We start from the raw sequence: 11,938 nt of genomic DNA, 5'->3' as shown, positions 1-11,938 counted from the left end.
TAGACGTGCAAGGAAAATAAGCTTTACAAGAAATAAGCAGAATTAAGGTGGTGAAGACTGTAAAATATGTAATTGGTTAACCACTAACAATCTGCATTTATTTCATGATAATTATGTAAAGTATAGACTCAAGTAAAAAAAGATTTTGAAAGATGGGGGAGAATGAAACTCTCTGCAATTAAAACGGACCCTTTTTATAAGAGGTCTTTTAGAGAGAATGGGGAAATGGACTTGATCTAGCAGAGTTCTTCTTACATTCTCAAAGCTCAGTCATAGTGCCTATGGTTTGGATGCAGGGCACCCTGTCTTCACATCTTGGCATTTCCAGTTAAAAGCATTTGAACTAGCTTGAGCCACAGCATCCAGAGTAGACCATGAGTATATATGAGTAGATCATATACAGCAGCTTCCAAATGCATTTTTTTAAATAACCAAGTTAAATTTTTTCATGTAAAGGCAAGTCTGAAGAAGGCATTTCTGTCCTATTCATCTTCTAAGACATGCCTTTCAAGGACTCAGATTGAAGGCCCGCAGATGAGGAAGGACATCTACTTTGGGCTCAGTGTATACGGAAAGTCCTTGGTCAAATTCCCAGCATCACCAGGTAGGGATGGGAAAGAGCCCTGCCTGTAATAACGGAGAGCTGCTGCTTGTGAGTTTAGACAATACTGGGCTAGATCTACTAGGCTGAGTCTTAAGGCCACTTCCTATGTTCATTCCAATATGTGTGTAGCTGCTCCATGTGGTGAGCCAGAGAAGTACAAGTTGCTGCATCTGCATAACATCTTCCTGAATTTTCATGCCCTCTGCCCCTCCCATTACTTGAGTACCTTGAAAGGAAAGGGGAAAATCTGAGCATATTTCAAAAGCCTGGCTATGCCATGTGTTGGGTGAAGTCAGACTTCATAAAATGATTTTTAGAGGGGAAACCTTAGCTTCTTGAAATGCCACCTATGTTCACCGTAATTTCAGAATCCTCCTTGCTGGGAGGGGATGCTTCTTGGTATGGCATTTCAAAGCACTGCCTGTTCAGCAAGGGCATTCATTGCAAGCACACCTGAGACTCACCATTTCCTATTTTTAAATGAATATGAAAGGGGATAGCAGTACAGTTCAAGGTGATGGACTGGGCCATTAGCAGAGGGGATCCATTTACACTCAGCAAAACACTCCTGTAAAGGATTTACCTGCTGGCAAAAAGTGTTAAGTTATCACTTGCTTAAAAGGCATAAGCAGAACTAGAGAGAATCTCCAGGATTCCGAATGACCTTGGGCTGGTTTCTAACTTGATCTGAAACTGAAAACAGACTGTTGATGCCAGCAGTACTAGGTGGTCAATTTCTGAAAACAGTTCCTCATTTATATCCCACTGGTCTAGGGGTTAGCCAATTTTTCATCATAAGGACCCTGTGAAGAAGGCTTCCAATGCATTTCTGTGGACAGCTTAGAAGTGTGGATATTTACTAAGTTCAAGATGAAAATGGTCACAGCTATTATTTTTGTGATTTTCAAAGGAGGGATTCAGGCTCCTGAATATGGGAAAGGTTCACTGAGGGTTTTGTTTTCGTTTTTTGGTGGTGGGACGGTAGCAAGCTGCTAGTTGCCCAATACGCAACAGTTCATCCTTGTCCTGGGATTAATGTAGATGTATAAAATGACCTCCCCTGCAGGATCAGATTAATCAGGGAGACCTATAGCTCAGTGGTAGATCACTTGCTATTACACACAAAAGGTCTCATGCTCAATCCCAGGCTCAATCCCCAGTTTCTCTGGATCTCAGGTAACAGGTGATGGGAAAAGTCTCAGACTCAGACTCTGGAGAATCTTTGTCAGTGAAGAGTAGACAGTGCTACTGGAGAACTAGAGTGGTGCAGTGGTTAGAGCACTGGATTAGGTAAAGAAACTGAAGGTACATTTTTTCATCTTTGGTGGACTTGCCCGAAGATTAAGGTATTCTGGGAAATGATCTATAATGAACTTAAAAAGGTATTTAAATATACTTTCCCCAAGAAACCAGAGGCCTTTCTCTTGGGTATTGTCGGCCAAGGGGTGTTAAAGACGGATATAACTTTCTTTATGTATGCTACAACAGCAGCTAGAATACTCATTGCGAAGTACTGGAAGACGCAAGAGCTACCCACACTGGAAGAATGGCAGATGAAGGTGATAGACTACATGGGCTTGGCAGAAATGACAAGCAGAATCCGAAACCAGGGAAGAGAAGCAGCGCAAGAAGAATGGAAAAAATTTAAAGACTATTTAAAGAAATATTACAAAATTAATGAAAGTTAGAATGATGTTGGACTGGAAAGTAAATGGTTACTATTAGCTATGGTTAAGACAAGGAGAATAAGGAAGACTAGTCTAAATTTAAATTAAAATAAGGGAAGATTTGCTGAACAATCGATAAGAATTTGGAATACAGAAAAGGGAGGCATGAGGAAGTCGGGGAAGAAAGGTATAAGAAATTAGGATATGAAATGATACATGTTTTTTGTTCTGTTTTTGTCTTTGTATGTTTATGTATGTTGTGTTTATATGGAAAAAATAAAAATATTATGAAAAAAAAAAAAAACGAGAGAAGGGGTGCCCCCCCATCGAATGCAAAAAAAAAATAAAAAAATAGAGCACTGGATTAGGATCTGAAAGACCAAGGTTCAAATTCCCACTCAGCCATGAAACACACTGAGTGACCTTGGAACCATGGGCATAGCCAAGGGGGGGCAGGGGGCAGCTGCCCCCCTAAAATCAATAAAAATAAATAAAAATACATTGTAAACTGAGGTTTGCTGCCCCCCCCAAGGCCTGCTCCCCTAACAAAAATCCTCACTACGCCCATGCTTGGATCTGCCATGGCTTCTCAGCACTGCCTACTATTGAACAGGATTGTTGTGAGAACAAAATAAGGACTGGGGAAAGCCACATACACCTTCTGGAGCTCTTGCGGGGAAAGGTGGGATATGTGTGTGTGCGTGTGTGTGTACTGGTAGTATAGATGGACAGAACTATAGCTGAGCTGTAGCATTACATTAGTCTGATCTTGCAAATTTGGGTTCAGATTGACTGGAGATGCTTCTGTCTCAATGAAGTTGTCCACTTCTGTCCAAGCTGCACGATTTGGGACTCAAGGTAGGAGCTCATAGGATAGGATGCTCCTCCATAGAAAATGAAAATGATACCATGCACATAGAAAACTTACGTCTAGCCTGGGCCTCTCCCTGACATGCTGGTATTTTAAATACAGAGGAGCACTCCATCATGTGAGCCTCCACCTAAACTTGCATGCATGCAGTCTGAAGTGGTATAGCCCAGACACAGGTTGACTTGGAAAATAAACAGGTTTTACTTACTAGGCCACAGTATAAAATGATTGCTGAACATCACCTGAGACATCTTTGCCTATATTTGCCCAGAGGTTCACACTGCTTTGGAAAGGAGACAAGGAAGTTTCCTCCTTATGTGGTGAACAAGAAATGGACAGTTAATTTTCTCTCTCAAAAGGCTGCATAACAAAAACAGCAAAAAGCTATTTGAGGGCATCTGGTGAGAAAAGTGGAGCGCTGCCGCCAATGCACTGCAATGTGTGCACAAAGCTTTACCCGACACCACCTTTTCTGTATCCATGCGCAAGCAAACATGCTTGCATGTATCTAAGCTCCATCCATCATATCACATGCACCATTTATTAAGACCTCATTGTAAAGCTCTGGAAAAGGGATGATGGTGACACCCCCACCCCTCACTTCATTGTGGCGTGTCAAAGTCACATATAGAGTAACTGACATCTGCAGATTTTGCATGCCAGGGTGACTGTAACTTGAACTGACAATATAAATTGCTGTTCGCATGCTCCCAATGACTTTGCTGTGTCCCCAGAGCCTGACGCCTTTTTTCAATTAAAAGCACACATCCCATCCTTTCACAGGGTTGCAGATGTACTGTAAGCGGCTGGCAGAAGGTGTGGGGGGAGGCTGACATTCACAGCTGGAAGTGGGAACTGAGAAAAAGCTCCCAGCATACGCAGGAAGAAATGTGCTTCTGGCTACGGATAAGAAGAAGGGATCCCATTGCCTGTGGGTGGTTTGTGTGCCTTTCAGGGGTGCTGACTAGCCCCCACATCTGGGGAGCATGTTATGTGACACATCATGTGATGTATTGTGCCCTGCCCAGTGCACAAGTGCTTGCACACCAGGCTAGGCCAGGCTGCATGGGCATCCTGCCCCTGCCGCCATGATGCCAGTGCTTGCATATGAGGTAGGGAATGGGGACATCGAGTGGGGATGCACCAAGTGGGGGTGGAATGCATGGAGGGTGATCTTCAACCTCACTCAGCCCAGCTCCCTCCCAGCTCCTGGGCTCCCCAGCAGAGGTGGGGGGCATGTTGAGGGCTACCGGCTGTGGGGGATGTCAGCTCCCTCAATTTTGGGGGTGCTGGGCCTCCTGCTTCAAAATATTGAGGGGGCTGATGCCCCTTGTGTCTCCATATCTTGTGCCTCTGGTGTCTCCCCCCCCCCCCGACACCAAAGGTGCTATCAATTCTAGCACTCCTTTTCAGGGGAATGCTTTGGGTGTAGTGTATGTTAATTTCAGTAAGGCTTTTGACAAAGTCCCCCATGGTATTCTCATGAGGAAGCTGGTTAAATATGGATCGGATGAGATAACAGGTGGATTTGTAGCTTGTTGGCTGACCAAACCCAAAGAGTGCTCACTAATGGTTCCTCATCATCCTGGAAAAAAGTGACAAGTGAGCTGCCACAGAATTCTGTCCTGGTCAACATCTCCATAAATGACTTGGATGAAGGAATTGAGGGGATGCTTGTCAAATTTGCAGATGGCACCAAACTGGGAGAGGTAGCTAATGCCACAGAAGACAGAATCAGAATTCAAAATCACCGTAACAGTTTGGAGAACTGGGCAAAACTAACAAAACAAATGCCAGCAGGGACAAAGGTATGGTACTGAACTTAGGCAGGACAAACCTGCTGCACCAATATAAGATGGAGGACACCTGAAAAGGATCTTGAGGTCTTAGTAGAATACAAGTTTATCATGAGTCAACAGTGTGATGCGGCAGCAAAAAAAGAGAATGCTATTCTAGGCTTTATCAACAGAAGTATAGTGTACTAATCAAGGGTAGTAATAGTCCCGCTCTATTCTTCCTTGGTCAGAACACACCTGGAACATACCTGGAATACTGTGTCCAGTTCTGAGTGCCACAATTAGAGAAGGATGTTGACAGGCTAGAACGTGTGTAGAGGAGGTCAAGCAAGATGACCAAGGGCCTGGAAACTAAGTCTTATGAGGAATGGTTGAAGGTATTGTGTATGTTTAGCCTGGATAAGAGGAAACTGAGACTGATAGCTATCTTCACATATCTAAAGGGTTGTTACATGGAAGATGGAGCATGCTTGTTTTCTTCTGTTCTGGAGGATAGGACCCAAGCCCATGGCTTCAAGTTAGAAGAAAGGAGATTCTGACTAAACACCAGAAAGAAATTTCTGACAGTAAGAGTTGCTCAACTATGGAACAGTCTCCCTCAGGAGGTTGTGGACTCTCCTTCCTTGGAGGTTTTTAAGCAGAGAGTGGATGGCCGTCTGTCATGAGATTTAGATGAGATTCTTGCATGGACTAAAAGACCCTTCGGTTCCTTTCCAGCTCTACAATTTCTTTGATTCTTTGATTCTATGATATGTACTTATATATTCTCTTCCAGTTGAGTTTAGGCAGGTCTCCTCCATGTTGAACTTCCGACTTCTGATTTGTTTTTGAATTGTTATCTTTATTGTTGTTCATTTGGCATGCTCAGGAAACATGGCATAGAAATAGACTAATGATTATTTCCATTTATTTCAGTTTGGGAGATCCATTGAAACTGATTAGGGCCATTTATTTCCAAGTGTCATATTCAACTAAGTTTTGCTCAGAGTAGACTCATTAATTTCAGAGGGTCTACAATGAGTAAAACTTAGCTGAATTATGGAAAAATAGTGAGCATCATTCAATGCTAGTCCTACTCAAAGTAGATCCATTGAAAATGATGGACTAACTTAGTTTCAGTGAGTATACTCTGAGTGTCTAGTTAAAACATGATGGGTTGGAGCCAATATTAGTCCTATTCAGAGTAGAGGCACTGACATCAATGGACATGAGTAATTTGGGTTAATAATTTCAATGGGTCTTCTCTGAGTATAACTCAATGTCAGCCCAATCGTACCTTAGACCCCAAATGCCTTGCAAGTCGAACATGTTGGCTCCCAAACGCCGCAAAACCAGAAGTGAGTGTTCCAGTTTGGGTTCCAGTTCTTTGGAACCCAAACATCTGATGTGGCTTCCAAGGCTTCCGATTGAGTGCAGGAAGCCCCTGCAGCCAATCGGAAGCCGTGCCTTGGTTTCCGAACATTTTTGGAAGTCGAATGGACTTCCGGAACTGATTCCTTTCAACAACCAAAGTACGACTGTACAGTGAAACAAGAATTGTGTTACAGTTGTAATTTACACCTCTGAATTGGAAGGAAATGGATAGTTCAGAATAGCTTTTTTTTTAAGCACTACAAATAATTAGTGATATCTTCTGTCACTGCTTTAAAACCATTATACCAATACCATATCAAAGACAAAGGTTAACTTGGAAACCATTACAAGTTTGCAGGCTGTATCCAATGCTAATCCTACCCAGATTAGACCCACTGAAATCGATGAACATGACTAAGGTAGGTCCATTAATTTAAATGGATCTGCTCTGAGTAAAATATAGTTGGAGACAACCCTAGATTCCTAGCCAAGTGTGAGTAAGTTTAGGCAACATGGCTATAACAGACAGAATATTAGCCTGTCAGTGTAGACAGTACTGAGCTAAAAGGATCAATGGTCTCATAGAATCACAAAATTCTAGAGCTGGAAGGGACCTTTATTGTATTGGTCACCCTCCTATGCACACTTAGAGCCACTGAGCTGAGTGAGACTTTTGGGGAACAATAAACCCCATGTGGGGAAATTCTTCTGGTTAAGCTACTTTAGATGATTCAGACTCAAGTAATTAATTAAGAAGGCAATTTAATTTATATTGCCAGATTAAGCCTATTCTTTGATTTAATTGGGTGTTTGATAGGTAGATAAAGAAAATCTATGTTTTGGAAAGGACACATAAGAAGGCAGAGGGTTGTTTTCAATTGTCAATCACGAGAAATCACACCCCTCTATATTACTTTGATGAAGTAATGAAATGAAATATAATCCGGAGATCTTTTCAATAACTCTACTACAGTGCATTCCTCCTACATTCAGCTTCACAAGAAAATTTGTATTTTCTTTCTGTTTAATGGGTTGTAGTTTTTTCTTGGCTATATTGTGAGTGGTTTCCTGCATATGGTGTAATATGAGTCTGTTTCACATATGTTTTTATGTACTATTGCCATAGCCTCTTTTGGACAGACATTACTCCATGCTCTAGTAACTTCCAAATTGGATTACTGCAATGCACTCTATGTGGGACTGCTCATGAAGAAGACTGGGAAATCTGAACTGGTCCGAAATGCAGGTTGGGGTTGCCTTTAAAACTCTTATAATCTTGGTTCTAAAACAGCTGCATTAGCTGTCACTTCAGTTCCAGGCCCAATTCAAGATGTTCAAGCTCTGTGTAACTTAGGCCACAAATGTCTAAGAGACTTCAATAACATATGGGGACACAAGTTTGAGAAAGGCTGCTGTAGACCCTTCCAGGGGTGATCCTCTTGGTGATTCCACCAGCTTCAGATGTTCAAGGAGGGAGTGATGGCCCAGAAGAAAGACTTCTCTGTGTCAACCCCCAAATTGTTTTCAAGACCCACCCTGCTCCTGTAACTGTAATTTTTTTAAACTGTTTTTATTTCTGTTTATCATTCACATGCCAGTTAAGGACAATTATTATTGTTGTTGTTAATAGCATGTTGTTATTTCTACTAATTACATTGATGACCTATTAGAAAACTGACTCCAACTGACTGCCTTCACTCAGAGTTGGCTTCAGGTATGGCGTGCTCTGGTCCATGGGGTCACGAAGAGTCGGACACGACTAAACGACTAAACAACAACAACATCATCATAAGCAGTGCTTTTTTTCTAGAAAAATAGATGCCGGTACTCACCACGAAGATGTTACAGTAAGGGTCATACTTTTTAACACCCCCCCAAAAAAAACCCGGATGCCAGTACTGCATATACTTGAGTGCCCCATGAAAAAAGTACTGATCTTAAGAAATAAAGCAATAGACAAAGTCAATGGGACACATAAACATAAGGGTTGTACCCAACTATATCATATTCAGGGTAGACCTATTTAAATCAATGGACATGACTAAATTGAGCCATTGCTTTCAATTGGTCTACTCTGAATATGACTTACTTGGATACAACCAATATGTTGTTATTGTTGCTGTTTTTTATAGTTATGTTTATTTATGTACCACTTTTTTCCCTGCTGGAACTCAAGGCAGGGGTGGAGCTACCTGCCCTGGCACCTGGAGCGGTGCAGGGGTGTGGCTAGCCGGCCAGGGGGGGGGCTAGCTGGCTGCACAGCAAGTGTCCTTAGCCACCCGCTTCCCATGTGGCGAGCATGGGGGGGCACCGCTTGCCGCCCGCATGGTGAGCTACCCTAGCCGCCTGCACAGCGAGTGTCGGGAAGGGCGCCGTTAGCCACCCCGCACGATGAGCGTCAGGGGTGCCGCTAGCCGCCTGTGGGAGTATCATCCCTAGTGGCCCACCGCCTGCGTGGCGAGTGTCCAGGGGCGCTGCCCACGCAGCAAGCAGGGGTGGTGCGGCGATGTCACCTGCCCTCACGGCTGACACCTGGTGCGCACCAAACCCCCCACCCCCGCCTTCCTCTGCCAGCGACTCAAGGCAGCTTACAGATAAAAATAAGAACAGCTAAAAGTGTAGAAAAAACAATCATTACAAAACAATTAAACAATTGATAGAATTAAAACTATATGCATATATGGGACACGGGTGGCGCTGTGGGTTAAACCACAGAGCCTAGGACTTGCCTATCAGAAGGTCGGCGGTTCGAATCCCTGCGACGGGGTGAGCTCCCATTGCTCGGTCCCTGCTCCTGCCAACCTAGCAGTTTGAAAGCACGTTAAAGTGCAAGTAGATAAATAGGTACCGCTCTGGCGGGAAGGTAAACGGCGTTTCCGTGCGCTGCTCTGGTTCGCCAGAAGTGGCTTAGTCATGCTGGCCACATGACCCGGAAGCTGGACACCGGCTCCCTCGGCCAATAAAGCGAGATGAACACCACAACCCCAGAGTCGGCCACAACTGGACCTAATGGTCAGGGGTCCCTTTACCTTTACCTTTATCTATATAAATCTATTAGAAACATACAAATAATTACCATAAAAGTAGAACAGCATCCAGCTCTTTCATTAAAAGCAATTAGTTCCAAAAAGCCTGTTGGAACAAAGAATTCGTCACCTGCTAGTTGAAGGACAACAAGGAGGGAGCCAGTCTGGTTTCTCCAAGGAGGGGGTTCTGTCAGCAGTCACAGAGAAGGCCTTCTCCTGCAGTATGCCTGTGAAGGTGGCAAGACCAAGAGAAGAGCCTCACCTGAAGATCTCAAAACCCAGGCAGGTTCATATGAGGGAATACTGTCTTTCAGATACTTTAGTACCTTGGTTCTCAAACTTAATCCATTCTGGAATTCTGTTCCAAAACCAAAGCATTCCAAAACCAAGGCACACTTCCCATAGAAAGTAATGCAAAACAGATTAATCCATTCCAGACTTTTAAAAACAACCCCTAAAACAGCAATTTAACATGAATTTTACTATCTAACAAGATCATTGATCCATAAAATGAAAGCAATAATCAATATACTGTACTATTAAATAAATAATTGTCCAGTAGTACCTAAGCCTTCATGTGCATGCACACTTCTTCAGATACACTTCTGTATCTGTACACTTCAGGTACCTGAAGAAGTGTGCATGCACATGAAAGCTCATACCCAGAACAAACTTAGTTGGTCTCTAAGGTGCTACTGGACAATTTTTTAATTTTTAAAATTTATTTCGACTGTGTCAGACCAATACGGCTACCTACCTGAAAATAAAATAAACAAGACAGTATTGTAGATGATAAAAATTAATTTTTATTTTTTTTCTTACCAGCACTGATGATAGTCATTGTTTGGATGAGGGGCTTTTATCTATTTCCACAGTCACACAATCAGTCAATCAGTAGCTGAACTGGGTTCCACACTGTCACAAAAACAAATTAACTGAAAAAGCCTCAAAAACAAAAATGCAAAATAAATAGCAAAAACAAAAGTGCCAAGCTTAATCCGTTCTGGAAGTCCGTTTGGCTTCCGAAATGTTCGAAAACCAAGGCGCAGCTTCTGATTGGTGCAGGCGCCCCGGAAACAATAGCTGACAACTGCATTGAATGTTCAGCTTCCGAAAAATGTTCGAAAACCAGAACACTTACTTCCAGGTTTTTGGTGTTTGGGAACCAAGGCGTTTGAGTGCCAAGGCATTTGAGAACCAAGGTACCAGTGTAGCTTATACCTTAGGATTTTGTAGGTTATAGCCAGCACTTTGAAATGTGTCTGGAAACAGACCAGGCCAGTGGTGCTGTTGTAGCAAGGGAGTCATATGCTCCCTATAACTGGCCCCAGTCAAGAATATGTTTACACATTCCCAGTGACTTTGTGTACACTTAGGAATTGCTCATAAAAGGTAGTCATCCCCACCCAACCCTGCCCGCAATCTCTCTGAGAGTGACAGCACCACATCTCACTGCTCCTAGAAAGTATTGCAGCCACGTTTGTTTGTTTGTTTGTTTGTTTTTGTTTAAATTTATATACCACCCTTTATCCAAAGAGCCCAGGGGATTATACAACATTAAGGACACAATTTATGAAGCATAATAATAAAGACATAATACACAAAAACATAATAAAGTAATCATAATAACAGTTCGCCTTCCCACATTTACCAGGCCATAGATTATTTAATGGCCAAAGGCCTGGGTAAAGAGGAATAGTTTTGCCTGGCACCTAAAGACATGTAATGATGGTGCCAGGTAAGCCTCTCTGGGGAGAGCATTCCACAGACAGGGAGCCACCACAGAAAAGACCTCGTCTCATGTTGTCACCCTCCGAAACTCTCGGGTAGGGAGACGTAGAAGATGGCATTGGGTGATAAGCGCAGGGTTTGGGTTGCTTCATATGGGCAGAGGCGGCCCTTAAGGTATTGAGGTCCTGAGCTATGTAAGGCTTTATATGTCAATACCAGCACTTTGAATTGAGCCCAGAAATTAATCGGCTGCCAGTATTGTTGTGACAGGAGTGGTGTTATATGCTCAAAGCATCTTGTTCCAGTGAGCAATCTGGCCATTGAATTTTGCACCAGCATGTACAACGCATAGCAGTATTCCACCCAAGAGGTTACCAGAGCATAGACTACAGAACTTAGGCTATCCCTGTCCAGATAGGGTGCAGCTTGGCTCCCAGCCAAAGCTGACATAAAGCACTGCATGCCACTGAGGTCACCTGGGCTAAAGCGACAGTAAAGGATTCAGGAGCACCCACAAGCTACACTATGTATCTGCTCCTTAAGAGGGAGTGTAACCTCCGCAAGAGCTGGCAGTCTCCCATGCATCCAGTCAGTGGCACAGCGTATGCTCATGCTGCCCCAGGGCTTGGGCAGGGTCACACCCCCAAGGGGGGCAGGGGCACCCTCCGCATGCCACAGTTCGGGGTAGGAGAGGGGTGGAGAAACTGCCGCCTTACCTGGGGTAGAGCTGTACTAAGCACAAGTGCTGCAACCAAGGCGCAGTTCCTTCTTGCTGTCAGGGCTCCTGTTTGTGTCCACTCACAAAATTGCGCCCAGGGCCACAGTCCCCATGCCCCCCCCCACTACGCCTCTGCGCCCACTAACAATGCCTCTATCTTATCTGGACTGAG

General features: G+C 43.6%; 1 long non-coding RNA gene across 5 annotated transcripts in view; it reads left to right on the top strand.

Annotated features, from left to right (window-relative positions):
• Positions 1-11,938, top strand: part of LOC310754933 — a 242,066-nt gene that overhangs the window by 2,817 nt on the left and 227,311 nt on the right. The gene's annotated exons all lie outside the window — the stretch shown is intronic.

This window comes from Podarcis filfolensis, assembly GCF_964270895.1.
Source record: "Podarcis filfolensis genome assembly, chromosome: Z".
Taxonomy (NCBI): Eukaryota; Metazoa; Chordata; class Lepidosauria; order Squamata; family Lacertidae; genus Podarcis; species Podarcis filfolensis.
The sequence above is the reverse complement of the archived record's forward strand: the minus strand, read 5'-3'. Positions and strand labels throughout refer to the sequence as shown.